At 41.8% G+C, this 25893-nt stretch overlaps 1 protein-coding gene across 2 annotated transcripts in view; it reads left to right on the top strand.

Moving 5' to 3' along the window:
* The first annotated feature begins 6627 nt into the window (after positions 1-6627).
* Positions 6628-25893, top strand: part of fgf18a (fibroblast growth factor 18a) — a 37599-nt gene continuing 18333 nt past the window's right edge. The window contains exons 1-2 of one of the 2 annotated variants that reach the window (XM_081611405.1): positions 6628-6821; positions 8740-8853. The gene's annotated coding sequence lies outside the window, so the exon portion shown is untranslated. The remainder of the gene's footprint in view (positions 6822-8739; positions 8854-25893) is intronic. The other variant, XM_081611404.1, reaches the window with a different exon arrangement.

Here is a 25893-nt window from a genome sequence, read left to right as displayed (position 1 = left end):
CTATATTGCGTAGTTTTATCAGATGAAAAACTGATTTCACCAAAGTTTCTGGTTGACACGTGAAAAAATACAGAAAACCTCAAACTTTACAAGGCACTTCAGCTTTTTAGGTTTGTATAATGTGATCTTAACATTCTTGCTAAGCTTGTGTGCATCCATGAGAGTTTTTCAGTGTGTAAAAACAAAGCGATGGATAGAGAGACACAGGCTGAGGGATGGGGTGAACAGAAGCCAAGGGGAAATGAGTGGACACAACAAAACACAGAGACGTGATGAAAAGCAGGGTGACTTCCACCTGCAATTAGCTTCACCTCATCACTCCACAGTTTCCATAATAACCTGCTGAACTTTGTCCAGTGTGTCACTACAAAATCTATCAGAGGAGATACACTCAAAAAAAAAAAAAAAAAAGAAGAGATGAGGGAGTAAGAGGTGAGTTTTCGAGGTCATGCAAGACAAAGAGATATGAGCGAGAAATCATGAGGGAGGAAGACAGGTGAGAGGAGATAAGACAGGGACGACAAAGAAAGGCAGCAGATAAATGTTGACGATACTAGCACAGCGAGCAGTGAGGTGATTGGAAAAAGAATAAGTTTGGGATAGGGGGAAGAAGAGGGAGGAAAATAAGAGGCAGAAAGAAGGTTTTCGTCCACATGCTCCTCAGCTGTGTAAACTGAAGGTCTCTGCTGCGTCTCGGATTCCCCAGAAGAAGGGGGATATTTATAGGAAGCTGGCAGAGGCAGTGAATGGGCCCTCGCTCTGTCACACCCACTAATATTATCATTATTACCTTATATTCACAAAAATGGAAAAATGTCAGCAACCTGAGATGCTTAGGGAGACTATAGACCGTGTCCCACTTGTCTCAGTGTCCGTCTCCTCACGTTCCTGAGAACCTGCCTGCTGGTTGAGACGTTGCTTTTCTAACAAAGAGAGAGAAGAGACACAAATCGGAGAACACAGAAGCAGTGGGAAAGGCTGGCATGTATCAACCAGTGGTATACCAAAACCTATTAGAGCTGTCAAAGAATGAGAGATGGAAAAAAAAAGACAAAGAAAGAAAGGAGCGAGATGGAGCAGAGCTAGACAGAAACAGACATGAGCACATATTCCACTTCCAGATTATAAAATTCCCGCAAGTAGCAAACGTGTTCAGACTATACACACACACACACACATACAGACACATTGGCATTTAGGTCTACAGCCACATGGTAGCAGATGCAAACCCAGGCACACATGCAGAAACACAAACAGTATGGTAGACATAACAGTAGTGCACGCGCATGCATGCATGCTGGGAAGAGAGGAAATTCCAGAGGGAACAGGTGGGAGTGGCGATAGCAATCTATCAGGATGACTTTGATCTCCTCCATGCCTCTGTCACCGCCGCTGAAAAACTCCCAGTGAATCAGGACTGCCTCCAATCAATCACGATGTGCGTGTCCGCGCTAAGATGTCACCACCCAACTGAAGTGCTTTTAACTTGAAAACGATCGTTAATGAATTAAGATTTTTTTTTTTAAATGTGCTCAGTATCATTGCATAGAGATTCATAATTATGGATGGTATGCCATCTGTCAATTTGCCCTTACAGTTTTTCCCTTAAGACAGAAAAACATTCATCTCTTTTCTATTTATGCCTATTTTCTGGGGTGGTGGAGGCGGGGGAGGGGTTCACATCCTCTCACTGGTTACTTTATTAGGTATATTGGTTTAGTTGCTTATTATCACAAATAGAAAATCAACTAATTACAAGCCAGCAACTCAATCTATTTATTCATCTAGAAGTGGTAAAAAGAATTTGCTGAATTTCAAACTGCTCATCAACTTATTTGATGTGTATCAATGATTTTGATGATGCCACATATCAAAATGTTTGTTGCTGGTTTTCTCAATAGTTGAATGTCTGGTGTTGCTACCACTGTGTATTTTTGTGTTTTTATGATGTAAATCACTTTGAACTGTCTTGTTGCTGAAATGTGCTATATAAATGAACTTGATCGATCGATCGATTAATTGATTGATTCCTTTAGTCCCAACAGAGCCTCATTTAGTCACTGTAACCAACCTGAGTTCAACCAACCTCTGTAAAACACTGATTTTAGGATGGTTATTTCTATTTGGATAGTGTCACAAATAGACACTATCCATTATATAGTCACAAACTTGCTCTTTGAATATGACAATGAGTTCACTGTACTGCAGTGGCCTCCACAGTCACCAGAATTAAATCCAAATCCCTTTAGGGATGTGTTGGAGTGGAAGATTTATGTCATTTCAGACCTGAATTTCTTAGGGATAGTTCCTGCTGCACTTCATTGGAAGAACCGAGACAGTCCTAAATGGAAAAAAAGGGACTCTAATAATAACAGCAAAGTGTATCTAATAAAATGCTGAGTGAATTTGTTCAATAACTCAAATGACCTGAAGAGGGCAGTGTTGAGACCAGCCACAGGGAGTTGAACCGGGTCATACCTGAAAACCTGACAAAAAAACATGTTGAAAGTGTTTGGTTATTCACTGACGTGAACCAGCAGCGATACTGCTTCCACTCTGGATCCTGCAAGGTCAATCATTGTCCCCTGATTGTCAGCAAGATGATCTGAGATTGGAGGTAGGCAAGACAAACATGAGGAAGGAAAAATGGGAAGGGAATGGGAAACAGAGATGTGATGGATGGAACCAAGCCAGTGTCTACTGAGAACAGAAGTCAGCGGTCAAAAGATCTTGTTTGTGGGTATGTGAGCGTGCGAGCATGTTCTCAGGGTGATCTGACCTTTGGGGAAAATTAAACAATATCACCAAGTAAATGCCTCATCACATGAAAGTGCACAGACCGTCCATTACGTCAGCCAAAACCATGTGTGTGTGCGTGTGTGCGTGTGTGTGTGCGTGGGCGAGTGCCAGGGTGAGATGAGTGTGGAGAGCCCCTGCCTTAGGGGACGCAGCAACAGCTGACTGACAAGCTGCAGGAACATGATCGTGCCTGCAGAAATCTTTCTCAAAGCGCATCTTATTAATAACTTTTTTTTAAAAATCTTTTATCCTCTCAATTCTTCTCTTGCTAGTTTGTTTCATTGTCTGCAACCTTCTCCCAACTACGTCCCTCCTTCACCTACCTTTCTCCTTCTCCAGAAATACTGGGAGGTGGGCTTGTGTTATGACACTCTGGTGATTAGCAACATAAAACTCATGAATGGAGGAAAATATTTGCACATAAACACATTGGTCAGCTCGTAAACCGTGCTACATGGGCAAAACATGAACAACACAACATGCAGGGAGAGGAAAAAAAAATGACGAAAACCGTTTGCAGAAATTATTCATTTCCCTTCCTTTTTTTTCCCCTGTGCTCACTATATACCCCTCCCACTCCCTTGTCTCCCTCGTTCTCTCTCACTTATTTCCTTTTGCACATTTCATTTTCTTTTTGCATATCTCCGGACTATCATACCTCCAGACACACACAGCGAACCTCGCAGCTTCTAAAACAACTCGCCTTCCCCCCATTTCTAAATCTCTCCCCATTTTCCCCTTCTTTCTCTCCACCTCATTCCCGCCCTCCCCTCACTACCTGACATTGTGGCTCAATGCCCAATGAGTCACACCTCTGCTAAAATCATCAGAGATGGAAGGAGGAGGGAGCAAAAGAAAGAAATTGTCAGGGAGAGAGAAAAAAGTATGTTAGAGTGAAAAATATAGAAAATAAAAAATGGGAGGAGAGAACGTTAGGGAGGCAGAAAGAGAGTCTCTGAGGAGAGAAAGGAGCATAGAGTGCATTTAACTTTTTGACTCCGGTAGTCGGTCTGTGCATGTCAGTAACAGTTAGTCTGTAGACAAACAACACTCTCTGTTCCGACACACGCATGCACGCTCAAATATGCATGCACGCAGAGCCATGTGCAAACATAGCTGCTCAGTGACATTGTGCATAAGCCCACCTGCGTCCTCTGCAGACACATGCACGCTCAATTTTAGCAATGAAAGTGCAAACAAACCCCGAGTTCAACGTGCGGCTGTAGCCCTGCCTCCCAACATCAGCCTCCCCCCACCCTCTCTACCAGTTACCCCGGGATACCACACAAACACTCCCTGTTGGGCAACACTGGGAGTTAAGAGAGGACGCACATGGGTCGCACACCTCCCCAAAGCCCCGTGAGTTTGAGGCCAATTGCGTTTGTAGATGTGTGCAAGCGGGCTCTGCATATGTTGGGCAGCCATATTCTTTTTTCTATAAGGGGCTGTGTTTTTTTTCCACAATCCATTTCCTGGCCGGATGATAGAGACGCATGAAAGATTTGCTGTAATGGGGGGGTGGGGGGGAGGGGGGGGGGGGGGGGCACCAGGAGTTGTAAAACGTTGATGAGCCAGAGAATCAAACAGGATAAGAAGGTAGATCAGCTCAGGAAGTGTAGAAAAAGTCCTTCCAGAGTTGCTGGTGAGACGAAGTTTTGTTTACTTGAGTAAGTTTCACTTGTTCTGTGATTTACTCAAGTGTCCCTTATCCCTGAACTGTGAACTTGGCTTGCCTGTCACAGAGGGGGCGCTGGCTTTAACGAGGCTTATGTTTTATGAACCCTGAGGGATCCCAGCAAGCTGTGTGGATGCTGCAGCATGCCACGTGCCTGTCATCGTTCAGCACTGCTGTTTTTTGAACACATCTCCACTTCGTACTTCTGAGAAAATGTTGTTTTTTTTCTTTATCATTTCTGTTGGTAATTCAGAAGGTTTGTGCCGTTAATCATTTAGGTTTTCTTTGTTAGATCCTCGGGTTGTCTTATCAACACATTTCCAGATGGGAGGAAGTCGACATGGTCTCAGATTGTCTTTGTGTTTGGCTTTCAGGGATTCGTTTAGACTTTAAGGAAACTGAACGACTTTGGCTGAAAGCTGTTTAGCACGTCTGCAAACGATACAATCAATTCTGCTTTGATGGGGTCAATCCGAACTGAAGCTCTGGGTTTAGGAAGCGCAGCCGGCTTTTACCCAAAGCCCCAGTGTTTTCAAAGCCATACCAGCCAGCCGCAGCGCTCCGTTCGCCCTTTGTGCTTGAACACACCAGACAAAACTTTGGAAGGCATCCACTTGCAGAGCACATTCCCAGAGTATTTCTTTTTTCTTCTTTTTACAAGTGTGGGATGGGGTCTAACAACAATTACGGTAAAATGTGACTAATATGTCGCAGACACATTGGTGTATGCGTGCATGTGTGTGTGCGTGTGTGTGTGTGTTTTTTCTGACCTGCTCTTTCTCTTTTCCATCCACTCTTCTCTTCTTGAAAATTCTTCCCTCTCACTTCAAACCCCTGTAATTACAAACAAAAGCGCTGACTCCTCTCCAGCTGAAACAATGATAATGATGGAGAGTCGAACATATGTGTGTGTGTGTCCTCATCAAAGCGGCGCTGACGTTGATGGGTGTAGAGAAATGTGTGGAGGACAGTAAGGATTAACACAATCTGGGCACACGGCCCCGTCACTGAGAGAAATGGTGTGTGTGCATATGTTGACTCTGGTCTTGATAGCAACGATCCAACACACAGCTGCTCTCTGAGCTTGGCATTTAAATGAGGCAAGCAGACAGTTGGAATAAATGGGACGCAGACCGAGGCGGAGGAATCGGAAAGGTTTAAAGAATAGAGAAGCAGGTTGCTCTTAAACTGGAGCTTTAAAGGTTCCAAAAAAAGGGGGGGGGGAAGGAAACAGTAGAATCTTTGAAGGCACAGAAAATAAAAGTCATATATTTTTCCTAATAAAAATCGAACATGCTTTAGGTTCAGTAAAACATTTGTGTTACAGTTTATCTGGGCTGCATAAATGGATGGTTGAGAGGTAGAGTGTGTACTCCCTGGTTGTGTTTGGAGCAGGCCCAAGCCAGAGGAGCTCAAAGCGCTGAATGTCATCATCAGAGCTGTCGGAGAGCCAAGCAGTAATCACACCCAGATCACCTAAACGCTCACGCCAACTTACAACACCAGTCACTCCAGAGTGGTGTGTGTGTGTGGGCGTGTGTGTGTGTGTGTGTGCGCGAGAGAGCTCTGGTGGAGTGAAAGAAAGAAGAAGAAGGAGAAAAAAAAAGACAAGAAGTACATGTCCATGCAGCAAGAATGCATTCAATGTTAGTGTGAAAAAAGCATGTGCGCGGACAAGCTATGTGGTCATAGAGCAGGCACGGGGAGGGAGGAACAGCTCGAGATGTGTGGAGAAGAGGGTGTATTTTTTCTCTCCTCTTTCTTCCTCCCTCGCTCCATGTCAGTCTCATATCCCACCCCTCTATTTTCCATTTTTACATGGAGCTCCAGATGTGAAGGGAGTGAAATATTAAATTACCAAAATGGGCTTGTTTCTGCACTTTGGCTACATCAAAAACAACCCAGCCTGTGCTCTTTCCTGACCTTGCACACACACTCAAGCACGTTCACACTTTCTGATAATATTTTAAAGTGCGCTTGATCATTTGCTAAAGGAAAACGGACAAATGAATCATTGTTCCCTGGTCATTACTGACTTTGCTTGGAGTTGCTGCCTTCGGTTTTGCTATATTTTTTATTTTTCGAAACTGTTGAGGCACTCTCCAGGCCCATTAGATCCCCATGAGTTACTGGGCTTTTTGCACATGTTGTTGCTTGGTCTGCCACTTGGTGGCAGTGTCAGGAATATGTGCAGCAATATGAAATGTTTGCTGAGCAAACATTGGTCGTGTGTTATTATTTGTTCATTTGTTTGTTTTACTTGCTTTTTTCCCCCTGAACATTTTGAAGTTGTGGTGAAAGAACCGGGTTACAAGGTGCAACTGGGTGCTATGGATAATGATGACTGGTAAGTGAAGCCACAAAACGTGCTTTTCAATGCCGTGTTGTGGTTCATCTTTTGAATTAATGTAAGGTCCAAGACATTGTATAACCACTGTTCTTCTGTCTGCAATGCTTATTTCTGAAACTTCTTGAACTCTATTTTAATTCCTAAAACTCTTTACATTCAACGTTAAAACATTTGTTTTCACGTCACTTGATTAGCATTTTAGTCGAGGCTAATGGTCCAATGAAAAACGTAACATTTTAAGCTAGCAGGGATTTTAAAAAGAAGCAAAAACCAAATAAATTGTGACCTTGCAATAGCAATTTAATCCCATACTAATTAATTTATCAATAAATTGCTCATTTTGCTCCAAATGAAACCAAACCTTATTAAATGAAAAGCAGAACCAATCTTTTTCACATTTTCTCACATCACCCATGAACATCGCTCAATTTTACTAGAATTTTATGTGGCACAAGAAGAAAAACAGATTTTTTTTTTTATATAGTTTTATAGTTATAGTGTCCCTTTTCAAATATAAATTAGAAAAGTGTGGGTTACTAATGTATTCAGCCTCGGAGTCAGTATTGCATTAAAAACTACATTGTACAGCAAGCTTTTTGGGGTTTGCCTCTCCTAGCTTCACACATAGAGACTGAAGCTCAGCCTTGCCACATATTCACAAACAAATTACATGCACATTTTTTACTAGGCCAGTCCTATAGTGTTAATGGCAAATGACCTGTACTTGCATAGCTTTATCAAGTTCAGAGGACCCTAAAGTACTTAACACTGTAAGTCATTCACCCATTCACACACACACTCTCACACTAATGGTGGCAAGCTACTGGATTGTAGCCACAGCTGCCCTGAAACAGTCTGACGTGAATACACATTGATATAAACTTTCCCACTGTAGCTCTGCCTGGATGTTTTGTGCCAAAATGCTTACATCAATGGGTCCACTAGTGTGTCATCTTGACACACAAAGGTTTAACCTGGGTATGGTGTATTTCAGTGGATGTGCAATGCCTTGAAAAAGGATTCATGCTATTTTAACTTTTTAACTTCACGTTTTGCCACATTTAAACCGCTAATATCTCTGTATTTTTTTTTTCTTTTTATAAATTCTCTGTGATAAACCAACACACGTAATTGTGAAGTGTAAGGAAAATGATGGAATGCTTTTTATAATTTTTACAAATAAATTTCTATGTTCTTCACAGCTCCCTTCCAGTTGTCCACCATCTTCCTTCTCTTCTTATTTGTTCTCCTCACTCTTGGTCGTATCCTTATATAAATCCTAATCAAAGCATTTAAAAGCAAGTTGTGAAAGGCCTACATGCACACTCGATACGTTTTTCCATTAGATGGAAAAAAAGTTAGATCCGTTGCTAAAATAAATAAACCATTGCTAAAAAAAAAAAAAAAAAAAAAAAGCTGCTTGTTATTTTGTGCCAAAATATATTTAATTGCTGACTTTTGGCTCTTTCTGTGCTCTCTGAAACTGATGCCTCCAGCAACCACCTCTTTTTAAAAGCAGAGTGTATAAAGTATCTAAATAATATTTTATAAAATACGTAAAACAGTGTGATTTACATATTTTATAAGAAACATGAAAAACATATATTTTTAAATAAAAAGGTACATTATGCACCTTTGAACTAAAATAACATGATATAAATATAAACAATATCAAATTGAAATAGGCGATGTCAGTTTTTCTTTGTCTGCTGTCAGTTTCCCTTGCAGGCTTTATCTTGAAGAATCAATCATTGTTTTCCTCTGCCTTTTTCAATTCCGCACCTTACTAATATGTTTTTATCACTGTTTGAAACGTGTTGCAGCAAGAAGATCCTTTGGTGAGCACAAGGTCACTGAGCTGGTGGTTAGCTTCCACCTTAGAAAACATTATACATCGTCTTTAATGTGTTCACAGTTTTCTGCCCTGTGTGTCTCTGAGTTTCCCTGTGATGGACTGGCAACCTGCTCAGGGTGCATCTTCCCTCTTGCCCTTTGGAGATGGGCACTGACAAGGCCCTTTAAGGATTAGGTGAGTATAGACTTTAGTAAGCATGTCTATTTATTTAAACAGTCCCGACAAATTATAGTTTAGTGGTTGGGCTTAACAGACTGAACAAAAAACATTGGACGTAACAAGTAACAACAACAAAGGAGATTTAAATCAGTTTAATTAAGCATTTTGTTTGAAACAAACAAATTCTGTCTGGTGTAAAATGACCCAGTTTAGGTTTGATTTGATATTTTGTTTTCATGCCTTGAGATGAAAAATCATAAACCTCCCCCCCCAAAAAACTCTGAAGAGTCAGTTAGTGTAGCAGAAATATGAAGTAGAGCAGCATGTAATTTTTTAACCAGCTAATGATTACCACCAGCAGTAGCTCTATTCTCACAGAACGTACAAATTGTTCGTATTTTGTTTGTTGCAGTTTTTTTTTTTCTAGAGAGAACCTAAAATGCAGCTACATAAACAATTTAAGATGAGGAAACATCTTCAGTGCGGTCAACACAACAGGGCAGTTTAAGAACGGCAACTTCCTTCTTTTTTTTTCAAAATAAAAGTCCACAGCGGTAGTATCGAGTGTCAAACATTAAGCACACACATAGCTCAATCCATGTGTTGCCTTTTATTGAAGATGGGAGCTTAAATTAACAACATGTGCCTCTAGTTAGCCATCTAACTTGTTAAGTTGGAAATACAAGCAGTTAAATCTGCAGGATTGCATTGAAAACAGCGTTTTCTTTTGTAATTAATTTGAGCTTGCACTTTCTTCACCAAATTACGTGCCGACAGCTAATAGTTATCACATTGGGAGACAGACTTGAGTTTCAATATCACATTATCTCCCTCAAGATCTTGTTAAAGCCCTCGTAAACACAAATCCACTTTTGCCTTTTTAAGGTGCATTATCATGAGTATAGATGCAAAACATGCATCTTGACACCACGCATGTGTTTTGTGAATATACAAACACAGGAGTTGTCTCAATGAGAAACCATAAACGGCATCACGGACGCATCAAAAGGCAAGCGACGGCCTTTTAACGGCGTTGTGTCGGAAGCTAACCTGCTGCACACAATTACAATGTTACAACGTCCTTAAATTCACAGTCTGCACATATTGTTCTGAAGACCTAGCCCCCCACATTCTTCCTTCTTAAACCCTGTGAAATCCAGGGGATCCACACGACCTATTGATTGAGTGCAGAAAACCTGATAGGGGTTTAGGATCACAGCAGCGTTAACAGACTGTCAAACGCCAAGCAATGAGCACCTCAGCAGCAGGACAGAGGAGAGCAATGTGCTCGAGTCGGGGCGTTTGTGTGGCTGCGCATGGTATATGTAAAAGGGCGAGCAAGGAACGAGTGTGTATGTTATGTGTATATGGGAGTGGAGTGTGTGTGCATACGTCTGCGTGTGTGTGTGTGTGTGAGGGCTACCCTGCTCAGGGCATTGACTGAATTGTTTCCACATGTGTCTTAACACAGAGTTCTGGGCGGGTTTGGCGGACAAGGGAGGAGAGGGGGCTGCTGTAGTTGGCGTTGAGGGGGGGTGGGTCAGGTTTCATAGCACCGTGCAACACATCTGGGCCGCAAGAACAGAATTAGAGTTCCCACGACTAAGAAGACATAGCCTAAACAAAATTACATACGTGTACATGCACCTTGATGAACCACTGGTGGTACCCAAGGATTTACTTACAGGCATCACAAATGCCCTCTTCACCGTAAACAACCCTGCAACACGAAACATGCGTACAGACACAGTCAGCCGCCACACACACACACACACACACACACATTGCACAACAAGTCGCACAGCTTGTCATTTAAGCCGTGTGAGCACGGGTGTACTGTATCATGGTCTGCTGCTTTTTTAACCCTGCAGCATATTGTCACGCTGTTGCCACATAAACACACCAAATGCGCACAGAAACTCAAACACCACTTCTTCCCTGGCACAGCTGTCTTGAATGCAGCGGGCACACGGCTGTTTCACTGGCACAGCATGTGGAAGGAAAATCTGAATGTGTTCTTACTAATCAGTCCTCCATTCCGCCCAGAGACAGAGAGGGATGAGGTGGGACAAGGAGGGGAGCAAAGGACTGCGCGACCTGCGCAGCAGGTGTTGGAAAGCGAGGAGGCCGGAGACAATGTGAGTGTCGGAGCGAAAGGAGAAGAAGAAAGACCGAGTGACAGAGCGAGATAAAAGCAGGTTAGAGGTGAATGGATAGGGAGAGAGGGCGGGGGAGAGGGGAAAAAAAGTCAGGAGTGAGATGGGATAAATGGGGGCATGCCAGTTCCATAAATGTTTAATTGCCAGCAGGTTTATTCATGTTAAGCAAAAAAGAGGGAGCTCAGGGGGGTGGGGGGGGGGGGGGAGAGAAAAAGAGAGAGAAGTTAAACAGTGCAAAATCTGTCTAGCGCCCTTAAATCTAATTTACACAACAAACAGAGGAAAAAGAGCAAAAAACAGAGGAAGGAAGGGGAAGAAAGAGAAAAGGAGAGGGAGAAAAATGCTAATTGGCTACAGTTGGTCTCGTCTGGCTTGAGATGAAAGAGGAAGAAAGGACAGAAAACGAGGAAGCAGGAGGGAGGAACAATGGTACAAGGAGATGAGTAAAGGAGGCAGAGGGTGAATGGACGGGTGGATGAGTTTCATTTATTCCTTCTTTACGACCTTTTCATCTTTTCCCCATTGTTATTGTACCTTACTCTGAAAGATACATTCATTCATTCATTCCTTCACTTTTCCATTTGTAACAAGAAATAGAAGTGAAAACCCAAGTTCTCAGAGGAACTATGGGTTCGTACGTTCAATAGGTTTTAAATTAACGGTCCTGACTCTGCAACTTGAAAGGACAGGAAACCAGATAACTAGTCAAATATCATAGTTAAACTGAGTTGAAACCAGATTCATCTCAGAAAAATCAGAATCAAAACCTATCATACATGCCTCACAGGTGGAATAATCACACTCACAGGCTCCGGCTACAGCAGCACTTCTGCTCCATTCAAACTTTAAACAGGCGGATGATCAAAAACCCTGATATTGGTAATCGCTTTAATCTGGATCGCAAAGAATAAAACGCTGTAAAATATTCAAACTTTACTGCTTGGAATTTTTTTAAAAGACTTTAATAATAGTGCCACTCTTGCTCTTCATATCCGTTCTCGGGCGGATTTTATCAGTGTATTTGAACCCAAATGTTTCTAAGCAAAAAAAATAAATAAATAAAAACAGAATCCCTGCCAATTAATTCAGAATTAACTGAAAATGTGAGCCGTAGAAAAGGATTAAGTGGGAGATGACTGAAATAAAATGCTGGGGATATTCAACTATTGAGAAATGTAATGCGTCCTTCCCCCACCAAGAACACCTTTTGTTCAGAATGTGAAAAGTCCCTGCCTTGGCTCATTTTTGGATAGGTTTCTACTTGTTTTTGTCTGATTTGGCCCTGGTTCTAGCAGAGGAAACTACACCTAAAACCGACTCTGATTCCTGAAGTGGAAATGCACTTTATGCTTTGATCTAAAGTAGCCCATTGTCGGTCTTGCTAAGTGTTACTTCCCCCTTTTTTTCTGTTTTAGCCCCCTTCTGTAAGTCTTTTACAGCTTTTAACAGGTTTTCTTCCAGCATTATCCTGAATCCAGCTCCATCCATCTTCCCTTACACTCTGGCTCGCTTCCCTGTCTGTGCTGAAGAAAAGCATCCCGCCAGCACGATGTTAAAACACCCCGGTGATGGTGCACAAGAGGATACGCAATGTCAGTTTCCCTCTTCACCAACAAGTTTAATTTTACTTTATCTGACCAGAGCACATTCTTCCGCATTTGTTATGTCAAATCAAAAACAGGACATATTTTGGTTTTCTTTCAAGAATGGTTATCTTCTTGTCAGTCTTTTATGTACATCAACTTTCTTGCGACACAGGTCATCTGTTGGATTTATGGCTGGACTTTGACTAGCCCATTCTAACAATCCCCAACTTTAGTTCTCAGGCAGGATCCGCTGAATATTTTAAGTATTTCTGTTTTGCCACACAGCTCATTTAAATAAATGGGTAATTGATAGGCGTCTACAGCACTTGATGGCATACTAAGGACGTAATGCAAACATTTGAATTGGTTATGCTGCAGCAGGGACATCTAGAGCACACAGTAGCCCTTGAAGACCAGATCAAAACCATTTCATTTTACTTTGCCAAGTGTTTCAGGGCCTGTCCAGGGTGTACCGTGCCTCTCACCCAGTGTTTGCTTGAGATAGGCCGTATGCAACCGCTTGACTCTATGCAGGGGTTGAGATATGGTGACTTATCCCACCTGACACCTACTAGATTGCAAAATAAATACCGGACAAATAGAGAGTCTTTCGCAGTGCTAATATAAAAGTAATTGCACAACTGGCGATTTTCAGTCACACTGCCAATTTGAGAAAAGACTGCATTTCATCATTCCAGTTGTGTTTAAACAGAAGCAGAGTTTTCCCAGTCATTGCAAGCATCATTTGCTAATGAGTCAGATTGGACTTTCCAAGCAGTGCAGAGGTTGTGGGACTGTCTGCTGCTGGTGCAGAAAATACTGGAAACAATCAAAAGACAGTCCTTCCCGAATTATACAACTCCTAACTTCGGCTGCTGCACAAAAGGCTAAAAATCCGTTTGGGGTCTTGTTCGCCTCATATTCTCTCTGTTAACGTTCACATTCTCTTTCCGCCTCACCCCATTTCGACTTGCCTCTCTGTTTTCTTTGTCCTTAATCTCCTGTTTCATCACAGTTTACACCTTGTACTCTTGTTCTCCTTTTGTTTTCACTACAGCGTATTCATGTAGTTCTTTCTTTTTCTTTTTTTTTGTTCTCTTTACTCTTATGAGTCACACGTCAGGAACACAGCACCCGACGTCCCAAAGACACACATTACATGACAGCTTTGTCCAGGAAAAGGTCAGTGTGTTTCTATGGCTCAATGAGGCTGAAGTTGTGTGTTTTTATGGCCTAACAAACGTTTGGGACATTCTTAAAACGTCCGTCTCCATGTCTTTCTCCCTCTGTAGCGCAGATGTTTTCAGGCTAATGCGGCATCTGTGCTTTGTTAGACATATTACCGTTACGCAAGAATCTAGGATGAAGAACAACAAGACTTGCTAAATATGTTGTTTATTGACATTAAAACTGCATTCAATTGTGACCATAAACTCGGCTTGAAAACCCTTAATTCTGATAAATCGAGAAAACAAAGCAAAGGTAAATAAAGGGAGGCCAATGGTGGAGGATTTGCTTTTGTGCGGAGCAGACTGGTTTTGGACTAGGACCAGAACAAGGCAGGGGGAGAAAAAAAAGCAGTTCAGGGGGTTGTTCTTCTGCTGGGGATCTGCTGAGAAGCATTCTCCCTGCTTGTTTTTGTATTTAGCATGATTTAGTCAGTGTCCGATTTACAAACATTTCACCCCACCGCCATGCGGTTTCATTTTTCATTTAGTTGCTGCCCAAGGCCATGTCCCAGATCAGAGACAGCCACACAGCACACTGCTGCCGTCTGCTCCACAGCAAGGCACTTCCCTCCTTGTTGTCTGGTCTGGTCGCAGGAGATGAAGACCTGCCCATGACCCCAAAGGCTTGAAATACGCACATACATTCTTTCACGTTTCTATATGCATGCTCACACACAAGCCTGTGCTGTAAGCAGACACATTTTTTTCTTTTTTTCTTCCTTGAACTCACAAACACACGTGAAGGAGATGCAGACAGAGCACACACACACAGACAACATGCGGAACAAGCCCGTCTAATGCCACTAATGCGAGTAAAGTCTGTAGGGGCAGACAGGAATAACACAGCAGCCATCAAAAACACAGAACAGAGACATTAAACACACTTCAGTGCACAGTTATGTATTTAGTGAGATTTAGCTGAAACACACACTGCAAAAGCTCCCCACACACACACACACGCACACACACTGAAATACATAACTTGCCTCATACTTGTTCATTGAAACACAAAGATGCTCTACAACTGCTGCTTATAACAAAGCAGAAACACACCGAAAATGTGCATGCCCAATGCAGATACAAGCATATGCGCACAAACACACACCTGTGGTTTCAGGCCCAATCACAAGAACTCTTTAGTCTTCAAGCTGTCTGCCTCACTTGGAGTGAGCAGTGCTTGTGAAGAGGACCTGACAGAAAGAAAACACACACATCCACACTCTCCGCGATGAGTACACTGCCGCACCAGAAGACCTGACTAAGCTGAATTTCCCCCTGCTCCCCTTTCCTATTTTCCATCTGCCTCAGCATAGGAGAACCTGCCGAGGGAAAAATAATGCCCACCATATACGCGCCACTCTTCACTTTCTCAACTTTTGTTGTGACATTTGGATATATGCGCAGATCTAAGAGAATAAACTACTAATCTGCACAACATCCCACGGTTCCCTTTGCTTTCTAGTCGTAGTTTTTATTTCAAATCAGACTCTTTGTCTACTTTTTTCCCTCCAAATTTCCAAACTCAAAAGCTTATCTCAAAGTCCGCCTTTCCGTTCCTTTTATCATTTATATGGCGCGGTGCGGTTGACCAACATCCAGGGAGAGACAAGTGCAGGAGTTCTGGCCAAACTTGCCTGCTTTGCTGCCCAAATTATATGGGACAGTCCCAATTACCCTGTGGCCAACCAAGGCATTTCCTGGGTTAGCACTGGTGATGCATGCCCCCCCTTCCTTTTGCTGTGGTTACAGGGGGTGTCATTAGACGCTTGTTTTACTGCAACCCCAAGAACGTGCCCGCCGGCCGCATCCACGCCACGAGAAGCACAACTGCAACGTTCCAATAACTCTGCTGCGCCTGATGGATGACAAATGGGAGAGCTGCTGGGGTAACACTCCAGTTAGTAGTAAATTCCTGCTGGCTAACGGGGAGAGAGAGAAATGGGAACATTTCAAGGAAAATGAGAAACTCAACACAGGCTGTTGTGATTTCTGGGGGAGAAAAATTACAAGCTTTTACAGGCTCATTCAAGAAATTAAAATATTATTGAAAAGTTCATTTATTACAGGAGCAAAACGCATCATATTACACACAGTTTGATGTTTGAAAACCTTTATTCCTGTTAATTGTGTTGATTTTACACTTGAAGGTAATGAAACGACATTTAAAATTACTGAATTTCGTCAGACCAATAAAACAATTATTTTTAAAAACAAAAATGTGTGTTTAATGACAAGTATCTTTTATACCGGCTTAAAGGTTATTTTGAAATAGTACTTTCAAGATTGACTAACTGTATTCATTGGGACATATCAGTTTATTGAATATGACTATAGGATTAAATGAACTCATTGCATAGGGCTTATGGAAACATTGCTATTAAAATAATGACGACGGTGGTAAGAGTTCGCTCAATCTGTCTCAATTGTTGCGTCCTTGGGCGGGACTCTTCACTCGCCTTGCCTGCTGGTGGTAGATGGTAGCCTCGCTTCGGTCAGACTGCCCCAGCCTCTGTAGATCATGATTGCATGAGGAGAACGTAATATAGTTACACGATTATGTTCTGTGAAACCAGACACACACCTGGAAGCTCCACACAACAACACTGAAGAACTTGAGTTTGCATACTCTGCACATTACTGATTCGGAGGGAGGTGGAGAGGTGGGGGGGCGCTGTGAACAATTGTCCACGACACTTTTCTGCTTTTGATTTGTAAAACACTTTGGAAACCTCATAAAATTCCAATAAAATACATTGAAGTTTGTAACACAATGTGAAAATGTTCAAGGGATTGAAATGGTGTTCAAAGTCACTGGAAGAGAACGTTTTATTTCTCTTTCAGTATTTAAAGATAAATGGAAACAATACGACAATTGTAACACTCTTGTAACAATACGTACATTTATCGGACTCTCTCACATCAGTGACTAATGTGTTATTAACTACCCAGCCAAACGTGACTTATTAAAACAACCGCAGAGCGTATACAGTGAGATTTTGAAATCATAAAAACATAAGCTGTTCTCTATGATTTCTTAGCAAATAAGAACTATTTAATAATAATAAGATGTAAAAGTCAATATCTATCCATTGACTTTTTACTTATAAGCAGATATTGGCGCTCAATGTTTTAAGCCGATTTTCTTAAAATCATCTAAATACAGCAAGCATTTTCAAAGAAAGAGGAACTCTACACCTGTTCTTATAAATAAAAATACTTTTGTTTAATACTTTTTTTAATTGAGCCAAAAAAATCACAAATTGGATACATTTCTTTTAAAAAGGCAAATGTGCATAATCATAGCGAAGTTTTGTATACAATGATTTACACATAAATTTCTTCCAACAACTGTTTATCTAACATGCTTAGTTTATTATTGAAAAGTTTCTAAAAGGTCACAATATAATTTTTTGAGTTTTAGTTTTTAAAAAAATATATTTTTTTGACTTTTTTTGGCCCACATAACTTTTGACATCACAGATGTATTATGTGTTACTATAGAAGCATTTTAATAAGGTTTTATCAGACTAAAAGTTTGATAATAATTGAATCAATGGTTGGCCACTAGAGGAAAAAAAGCGGTAATTGTTCTGGAATACTGTTACATACTGATACGTGAAAAATACAGCAGTAAAACTGAAATGATTCACTAAAAATGTCTAAAACCTGCCCAGGGAATGCACTTATTTGTTGTATTAGCAAAACCAAGTCAACAGTCTGTGACTATGATCAAATTGTCCAAGAACATCAATGTTCTCAGGACTTGTTATTCATTTCAGATGAGCCGAATTTAAAATGATTTCATGGATCAGACTAGAAAACTGCATTCTTACATCATGGACACATCACCCTATAGTCTGGCGCGAATATGGACCACATGGATGTAGCTTAAAAAGCAAGAGTCTACGATGGTATGAGGATGCATTGATTAGAGCATAGAGAATAAGTAAGAAGGCAGCTCACCAAGCTGCACATCTGTGAACACTGAACAATATAGACAGAATTTGTTGGAACATATGTCACCATCTTTTCCACGTGAGGCCATGCTTATTTAATCAACATAATGCCAAACCACATTCTGCACAAATTACCACAGCAGGAATACATAGTGGAAGAGATCACATGCTAGGTATCAGAAAGTCATTACTGCTGTAGCAGCAGAGACTTCGTTATCCAACAGAGTGTTTCTTATTGAAATAAAAAAATTGCACAGACATACTTTTTCTTTTTGTTAATCAACAAATATGACTTAAGCTAAAAAAAAAAAAGATATACTGTAGTACTTAAAAATGTCAGCAGGTACAAATAAATCACAAAATTAGCTTACATGGGAGAGTTCCACGTTGAAAACAGTTTACGACCAAATACAACCCAGAACAGAACCAACCTTCTTTTTCAGCTTGCTGAGCCTTTTTAGATCTCTGGCTCTGATGCTACTGACCCCCAACATATAATGGCAGAAGAGATATCACCCTTGAGAACAGACTTGCAGAAGACATACATCATCTTGCTCAAAACCTTGAAGGGCCTAAGCTTCTTTAAGAAGAACAGTCTGCTCTGATCTTTCTCATGGACATCTTTACTCTTGAGTCTCCAGTCCAGTCTCTTGTTCAATTGAATTCCACGGTATTTATTTTTCTGCATCACCTCTACTTCTTCTTCCATGATGGAAATAATGCTTGACCTAACCCTGATTCTCCTGAAATCTACAATAATCTTTGTTTTGTTTACAGTCGAGATGAGAGGATTGTTTCCACACTATACCACAAAGCGGTCCACCAAGTCTCTGCACTCAGCTTCTTGAACATTTCTGACACACCCAACGCAGAGACTCAAGGCTCAGGTACATGCCACAATTCTGGTTAGGGGTTAAACACACCATCATGTGAAACAAGTTGGTGGCAGCATCAAAGTTTCTCTTTTTTAGTGTGGACGAAGAAACTGGTTAGTTTATGTGAAGATGGACACAGCTATACAAATTAGCAGAAGAACCTCTTGAAAGATGCATCTCCATAGCCTAATGTTGCCATTGTGTGAATATATATAGGAATTTGCCATTCTTTTTTTTTCTGTTGTAAATGATCCTAACATTTTCCTTTATTGATCCACAACATAAAATCCTCGTAAAATGTAATAAAACCTTTGCAGTTGCTGTTTGTTAAAATGCGAAAAGGACGACATGCCGGTTCAACGGGGATATAAATACTTTTGCAAGTCATAGTGGCCATGCTTGTTACATAAACCAAATGTTCTTGTTTCAAACTAAAGAATCAAAGGAGGGGGGAACAAACCAAGATGAATCTCTGTGGAAAAAAGTACAAAAAAAAAGCTTTAACGGCAAAGGTTAAGAGACTGACGCACGGAGCAGGATGAGAGTTTGGAGGGTGTTGGCGAGAGGTAGAGTGACGTAATGGGTGACAGAAGAGAAGGATTAGCTGAACGACAGAGATGAAGGGATGCTCTTTTGTGTCGTCCTTCCTCACCCTCACGCCGTCCATCACTCACTTGGAGCGTCGCGGCGGAGCGCGTGGCAGACGCAGCGTGCCAGCTGTGCGCAAGTGCATGCTTGTGCAATCAATTTGTTTGCATACATTTCAAAGTCTGTTTATGCACATGTGTGCATTGTAGGTATTAATATTCCTTCTGTCATTCTGTCAGCATTAATACGCACCATGTGTCTCTGTAAAAGTGCTCATGTATGTATAAAGTGTGTGTTTTCGGAGTCTACTCCTAGTTGCCCATCTGGTGCAGCTATGCTGAGCCGCTCAGCCAGCTCTCTAATAGCTCCAATAAGCCTGTGGTTTGCTGCTTTGTACACACATACGTACACAGTTATGTACACATTGGCACACAAATGTGCTCACACACACGCTTGACACAAACCTTTACACACATTCTCATCGAGCTGTTATTCTTCTTCCAAGAGAAAGAGGCCGAAAAATGACCATTTATTTACTTTGAGCTTTGGGGCTACAGCACCACAGCCTGCCTGTTCCATAGAAAATAAGACAGAAGGAGTCGGAGGGTGAAAAAGAGCAGGGAGTAGGAAGGCAAAGGTAGGTGATAAACGGAGGAAGCCAAGAGGACGAGCCTGAAACAGGCAACAAGCTGGCACTGTGAAAAGGGGTGTGAAGCAGTGGGCCGTAAGTTTGCTCCAGATCAGAGTTCAGTTTTGCTACAGTCTCACTTGGGCCTCCGTTTCTGGAGTTGGAACAAGCAGAGAAACAAACGCAGGGGAGAGATGGAATTCACCTCGAGCTCCTGAAAACACATAAATTCAAATGCTTCACACACACATTATCTATCGGGTGATTTTCGTCCATGTTTAGCCGTGTCTGATAAGACAAATTTAGGCTTACCTTAAGAATTTCAAGTATTTTGCAGCATATTTATGTTTGTCTAGGTCTGCTGGAGCGATCATGCTGCCCTGCACAGCCTGCTCCTGGCCCAGCTGTCGGGGCTTCATTCAGTAGTGGAGTGTCTTTCCAGCTTGCGGGACCGCAGCGGGTCCAGATCCAACAAACTGAGAACTTATTTACATTCTGGGGGAAAAATACGCCTTTTCAAATGTGCCTAACAAGTGCTTTCTAGCCAGAGAAATATTCCTACACATGTAAACAGGACAAATTGTCAACTTTACTTTGACGTGATTTCTCTGGATGTGGTGGATTATGCTCGGATTCAAAGCTGGGTTGTTCCAGTTTATCCAACAAAACAGGTCTCTCTTCAACAAGATGTTTATTTGAACCCTACTGGGAAAAGCCAGGTGTTGCCAGTGTACACAGGGACTAATGTGGTTTAGGGAGTTTGCTTCAGCGTACAGACTACAGGTGCTTGTAGGAGTGTACGGCAGCGCACAGGCGATAAGGTGCTGAGACGGGAGGTGAGCATGTGTGTCCCGAAATGCAACATGCTGTGGGTCAGCGCAAGGATACAATCGGCCAGATTGAGTGACGAACTGACGGACGGGGCCAAGGTTGCCACAGTTACCTGCTTTCTTCTACTTCTGCCTCTCCTGCTCTTTTTCATCCCTCTCAATCCCTACCCTGTCTTCTGTTAATCTATTCCAGAGCATTGTGATTGCATGGAAAAAAAACATAGCAAGTGCACATATTTCCCCCTTAGCCAAGAGCGAAAAAAACATACACGGGGGCGGAGAGGGGTGAGGCACGGGGGTCTGGGTGTGTGATGGGAGAGAGAGAGGGAGAGAAAAAAATAAAAGCGAAATAAACTGTTTATTCAAAGGCAGCGCTGAGCCCTTTTGTTGTGGTGGGGACCTGTCTTTTATTAGCAGCCTGAAAAGCCTTCAAAGGCTGGAAAGACAGAGGACATGCCAACAGACGAGTATATACAAGACAGAGGAGAGGAGGAGGAGAAGGAGGGTTGAGGCTGGGGGGCAGAGAAAGGGGGACGGTGAAAGGGACACAGTGAAAAGGTTTAGAGAAAGGCAAAACGAATGGGGTCTGGGGACATGAATGGGCAGAAACGCCTTGTAGAGGAGTTGATGGAGGGCTGAGAACTTAAATTTTGTGCCATTGGCAGTAAGGACATGAAGTAAAGACATGAGCAGGAGAAAAGAGGGGAACTAAGGCGACTCCAGCTCCAGATGGAATGCAATGTGGTGAAACTGTTGATTCCTCCTCTCATATCTTAGCAGGCCTTGTGGAGTTTTACAGAACCTTGTTGCTGAAAAAGTGTTTTTGTTTTTTTAAATCAAATATTAATATTGGAAGGGAAGTTCAGGAAAAACGGCTTTTAGCTGCAGGTGAAATGGGTTTCAGTCTGGTTGGTGTGGATGCTTATTGCCATAAACTTACATTCTTAGGGGACAAATAAATGTGTTTGGTGATATCTTGGAGGGGAAAAGGAGACATCTCCTCATTGCGTAACTTTGCCTCTCTTATCTCTCCAAGAGCTAACTGTTAATCTATGCTCCCACCTCTTCCACTCTCTACTTTCTTTTCATCCCTCACTTTGACAGAATCAAGTCTGCAGGGATGCAGCCTTTCTGCGATTTGGCCCCCACAGTCCAACCCCGATGCCTGTTGCGCACGCGTGTATGCAGATGACATGAGCAACGGCTCTTGTGTGTATAGGGTACGCAGAATCCAATCTATTTTAGAGCTTGTGCAGAGTGACTGCTCTTGAAGCTGAATCAAAGTGTTCTGCTTTCAATAAAAGTCACAATCAGCAAAGTGGCAGCAAGCAATGACATCACTGCAGCTGGGTCCCCAGCTGGAGCACAGAGAGGACTCTGGCAAGTGTATGTGTGTGCATGTGAATATAGGGACGTGTGTGTTAACAGCATTTGCACAGTTTATCTGTGATATGCATATTTCACGAAAGCCGTAAACTCTGCAGCAGAGCAAAAAAAAAAAATGCTAGCAGGTTCAGAGCCTTACCTCGCAGAGTTTGTGAATATATACATGTGGGGGTGTGTGTGAGTGTGTAGGTATATGGTAGCTGAGAGCATAAGTGAGATTTCCAACCTCAGTCATCCCCATGAGTTTCAGTGCACATTCTGTGCCGTGTTTCTATTGGAGCAGACAGTGCTGCGGTGAGAAAAACAACAGGAATTTCATCTGTCATTGATTAAGCCCATTAACGGTGGTGTCTGATGTCTTTTACACTCATTCCATGCACACCGACATGCAGCTGCACTCACAAATGCAGACAGTTACACACACACACACACACACACGCCCGCCTTGACTCCCCCCGCACGGCATTGCTACCAAGACTACCATACAGTAAAAGACACAACATGGAATATCATCAAGATCCACACCATTAACAGGAGCGTGTGTGTATGTGTGTGTTTATGTTGGGTGTGAATGGATTTTCACACGCTAAGTCATGCAAGCCGGAAAATACTGATCATAAACGTCTAACCGGCATAAAACACCAACAACCCCACAAAGAGCACACAATCACACATTGAAAACACACACTTATGCCCAGTTCAATAGAAAAGGCAAGCAAATAACTTGATCGTGAAGCAAGGACGTGTAGGCAGGTACATAATGTACACATACAGAAAAAGAGCCCACAAGAAGCAGTTACTGTGCAACCACACACTAAACCAAGTGTCTTATGCTGTCACTCTGGCATTTACCACAGCACCACTGTCATTTTATAAGCCAGTCTCACTACTTTGGATATGGGGAGCTTTGTAATTTTTAGCTGATTGGTGAAAATACAGCTTGTATAATGTGACAGTTATTGGTTGAAAAACAGGGCTGCAGTTCTGTTTCTGTTTCTCTTTCACTGCTCAGCTGAGATGGTGAACGACTTCGTCGTCGTCTCTTGAACACAGAAACTGTCTTTTTTTTTTTTTTGTACACATTGAGAACCAGATAGGAAAAACATGTAAAACTAATACGGTTAGAGAACTGCCAGAGGAACAACTCATCTGTAAAACATAGAGAAACCACAGGACAGATTTATCCAATTCGAAAAGCCCTCGCAAATGGAGATTTGCACTTCAAATAGTTCTTTTGAGAAAACTGGATTATCTCTGAATAGACAATGCCATGCACATGGAAGCAGTATTTTGTAAGTACACAAATGTTTTATTATTAGTACTTTCTTGACCTTGAATTTTGACAGAAATATTGTTTCAAGAACCCCTAGAAAATATTTTTTCTGAAATGGGTTCAAATCAGAAACGGCATAATTGGGTTTTCATATATAACTAATAGGCAATTTTATGTCACTGATTATCACATAACTGCCCCTCTATAGCATAACACTCAATCCCTATCTTTATGTGGTTACAGGTCTTTTTGTGAATAAGGATGGGGTTTAGGTTGCATTATGTAGCAGTTTTGCAAAACTGATAAGGTTAAGTTTAATAGCTAGAATTTATAGGAATGTTTGTTGTTTTCAGTGCTTTCGTGTGGATACTTCTAGTGAAGACGCCTTGTTTACAAGGTACTTTTTAGCAATGAGAAATTGATTGTTTTGGAAAATCTTCAGACTGTAAAAGACAAGAGTTTCTTCATGTACTCATAAAGCATTATACATGACGAAGACACTGCCCACACATATCGAGTCTGAAGCGTACATAATCGTAGAAAATGTTGGGAGTACAGCACACTGGTTTTTCTGTACAGCTGATTACCTGATCAGACAGACGACTCTTCAGTCTCACAAACCGGTGTCTGTTTTACAGGTAGGCATCGAAGTGTATTCTGGAGTTTCTGACATGGTGAATCAGGCTTCCTTGAGAATTCAAAGAACATGATCTTGGACAGTGATGGCAGTGATGGGAGTTCGCCCTGTAGTGGGTGCCAGTTCGGATCCCCGCCTCGTCTGTCTTAGTTGTTGCATCCTTGGCCAAGACACTTCACCCGCCTGGCCTGGACTTGATAAAGCGCTATTCTAGTCCTGCCTGCTTTGCCCTTTCAAAAGTGAATTTGTTCAATCAAAAGCATGCAGTCCATGGTGATAAGTAATCTCGGGTGTCAGAACAACAGGTCTGTAGTTGGGACACATGGTAAAAGGTAGGTTAGATTTCATACCACTGGAACCTTCTCCAGTGGATCAGAACAGGGAGACAGAAGGAAGAAGGTGGAGATAATGGTTGTGTCCAACAGTGGATCATCACCAAGATACATAACTAAGATGAAAATAAGAAACCTGAAATGTGACAGGGATCGTTTTGGACTAATGGAGTGTGGAAGGCTTGTGTGGCTGGGCTGAGGAACAGAGGATGCAGATCTTGCACCTAAAATGAACCCACTGAAGAATGTGTTCAGTACATTGGCTCTGTCTGGACATCCATCTATCTGAATGTCCATTCACTTGAACCCTGTGAAATATTTTACCCTTGACCACAAAAGTCTAAAATTGTTTTGCTGAAGCTCGCTTTGGAGTTTTCTTATCTTGAGTTGAAGTTATTTTTGCACGCTCCTCATTAATTCCCTGTCTTCCTCCTCAATTGCTTGTTTTACTTGTTCACTAATACTTTCATTTTACTAATGATCCAAAGTTTGTATTGGGTGAAGTAAGTGTTCTGGTGAGGATTGGGCTGTCCACACAAAAGTTTAAATAGCTTGTCACGTACTCGGCTGTTGGCCTGTTATCTTCACATGCTTTCCAAGTACTCTCCAGTCTGTTGCCGCAAACCATCGTTGGAAAGCTTAGATTCTTTAAGCATCGCTTCTCGGCTTCCTGCATCTTCGTTCTCACAGTTCTTCTGGTCACGGTTAGTTGCAGATGGAAGGTTTACACACAGAACCGAGACAGGATCATGAGCTTCCCTGCCAAGCATAGGTTGACCATAAGGCCTGCATTGATCCCTAACATTTGTATAAAACAAATACGTTTAATTTTCTCTGATTGAGCAGTTGACAAACTCCTAAAATGCTAGAAGTGGAAAAAAATATGGTTGTAGATAAAAACTTTGGATATCACCACAATTGCATTGGGATGTTGTGTCTGTTGCTTAGCAACAGGTAAGTCAATTACATCACATGCAGAGGGGTACCAGCAAGCAATGGTGAAGTTATTTATTAGGTTACGTGGACGAAACCAAAAAAAGTTAACTGTTCAACAACTGGGCTGCAAAGACAATATTTCCCAATAGCATGTTCTGATTACACAATCTGTGGTTTCACTTTTACTACTCTTCTTGAAATCTTTGTCTGCGCTTACTGTCCGAACGTTGGGCAAAGAAAAAAATGTTCGAGTTGAATATATCGTTTGTAGACCCATACTAGTAAAATATGCAACAATACATTCCTAATCCTGTGGCTGGATCTTGTCACAGCCCCAAGCTCATCAGTATTTTTTATTTCCCATTGTCACTTTTATATCCAATAGCAGCCAGCTTTGGTTATCGTTTAAAATAGTTTCCTCGTAATAAGTCATTTGTCACCAACCAAACTAAATATAGACATTGATCCAAAGAGAATAATTTAAATAAGTGGTTCTCTGGAAGCTGTCGAGATGTGATTCATTCAATGTTTTGACTACTTAGGCAATGTGGAGCCATGACTCCGGTGACTTGATTTAAGAGATATACTTTTACAAATCAATTCATCACAAATCATTTGAACAACGCTCAACCTTTCAGTT

This window comes from Poecilia reticulata, chromosome 10 (genome assembly GCF_904066995.2).
Source record: "Poecilia reticulata chromosome 10, P_reticulata-male-v2, whole genome shotgun sequence".
Lineage (NCBI taxonomy): Eukaryota > Metazoa > Chordata > Actinopteri > Cyprinodontiformes > Poeciliidae > Poecilia > Poecilia reticulata.
This window is presented reverse-complemented; position numbering and strand designations above follow the sequence as displayed.